Consider the following 1,944-nt stretch of genomic DNA (forward strand, 5'->3'; position numbering starts at 1 on the left):
CCCCCCCCCCCCCCCCATCATCATGTTCCTTGTAAAGAATGACGTTATGGCTGTCCGACTGTTCTCATTGGCCAATAAACAGATTCAATATGCGGCCATATTCGATATGAAAACATGCTCTATGGTGGCCTTTATTATTCGGTCAATTAGCAGCGCTCATTCTGATTGGTCGACTCGTTGCCATGCAGCCAAAGTCAGCTGGGTGGTGCGCAGGGAAAAGAGCTCCGGGTAGAAACAAACGAGCAGAGGTTGTTGCCTGATGTTGCATCATCGAGAGAGAGAGAGAGAAAGACACACACACACAGGTAGAGAGAGACAGACAGGGGAACTCCGGAGTCATACGAGAAGAAGAAGCTCATATTTTAAGATACTTTAAATAATATCGGATTAAACTCATTAAACACCACTAAAACACGGACGACACGCTTGATTTTATGAATTTTAGAGCACTTTTCTACAACTTTTATGCGAGTGTAAGGAGCTTTAATGTCCTCTCAATCAACCTTAAGGTCCAATAGATAAATAGAGCCGATAAAACGTGTCTAAATGTGACTTTAAACACATACAAAAACTACGTTTTCACTTTGACGCTCACTAGCCAGTTAGCTTAGTTAGCTTCAGGTGCTAACGAGCCTCTAAAGCTAAGCTAGCCGTTAGCGCTGCGAGTAAAAAAAACACCGGTTTACCTTCACGGAACCTTCAGGACTCGACCATCCGTTAAAAGTACAGAACGAAACCGGAGAAACCGGGAGTTTGTTCTGTGTCTATCTGTTTTTGTTTAGAACAACATGGACGAGGAGGACAGCGATTGCGAAATCTCTATTACCATGTACGGTCATGTGCGGGCTCAGCCAATCAGAGGCCAGGTGGGCGGAGGTGAAGCGGACGGTTGGCCAATGACGAGAGAGTGATGCAATGCGCTCTGTGAATGACGTGTGATTCCTCCAATAAGAAGCGGGTGTGTTTTTCTGTAATGTGAGGTTTGTGAAATTAGTTCATAAAGATATGAATTCATGTGTAAATGACGACATTTAATGTAGTTATAGACACTATATTTATAGTACCACTAATATCTGTTAATGGTATAATAACGTGTACTATGTCATGCTTGTGTACACCTTAAAATAATATATAATACTTAAATAAATACACCTTGTGATGATGTAACAGGCGAGGAGACAAAATAGATACTGACGTCACAGATACGTCACAACAATGATATCAACATTTAGATATATTTCTAAACAGGATGATGAATTTTTATTGTGATGTTTAAGAGACAATATTAAAGATATAAAGATGTCACATGAATTTTTCTTTCTGTTTAATGACGTCATGACGATGAATGAAAAGTTTCACTTTTGGATTCTGAGAAAGAAGAAAACATTGTAATGTTCTTCTGATGATAATTATTATTATACAACACTGTCTAAGTACTACACTGTCTGAGCACTACACTGTCTGAGTACTACACTATCTGAGTACTACACTGTCTAAGTACTACACTATCTGAGTACTACACTATCTGAGTACTACACTGTCTAAGTACTACACTGCCTGAGTACTACACTGTCTAAGTACTACACTATCTGAGTACTACACTGACTGAGTACTACACTGTCTGAGTACTACACTGTCTGAGTACTACACAGTCTAAGTACTACACTATCTGAGTACTACACTATCTGAGTATTATACTGTCTGAGCACTACACTGAGTACTACACTGTCCCAGTACTACACTGTCTGAGTATTACACTGTCTGAGTACTACACTATCTGAGTACTACACTATCTGAGTACTGCACTGTCTGAGTACTACACTGTCTGAGTACTACACTATCTGAGTATTACACTGTCTGAGTACTACACTATCTGAGTACTAAACTGTCCCAGTACTACACTGTCTGAGTACTACACTGTCTGAGTACTACACTATCTGAGTA

The 1,944-nt window shown here is 40.0% G+C and overlaps 1 protein-coding gene across 1 annotated transcript in view; it reads right to left on the reverse strand.

Moving 5' to 3' along the window:
* cebpg (CCAAT enhancer binding protein gamma) overlaps nucleotides 1-824 on the reverse strand; it is a 2,782-nt gene extending 1,958 nt beyond the window's left edge. The window contains exon 1 of the mRNA XM_031840141.1: nucleotides 687-824. The gene's annotated coding sequence lies outside the window, so the exon portion shown is untranslated. The remainder of the gene's footprint in view (nucleotides 1-686) is intronic.
* Nucleotides 825-1,944: the final 1,120 nt, after the last annotated feature.

The sequence above is a fragment of the Anarrhichthys ocellatus genome, unplaced genomic scaffold, assembly GCF_004355925.1.
Source record: "Anarrhichthys ocellatus isolate YVR2014 unplaced genomic scaffold, GSC_Weel_1.0 scaffold2357, whole genome shotgun sequence".
NCBI lineage: Eukaryota > Metazoa > Chordata > Actinopteri > Perciformes > Anarhichadidae > Anarrhichthys > Anarrhichthys ocellatus.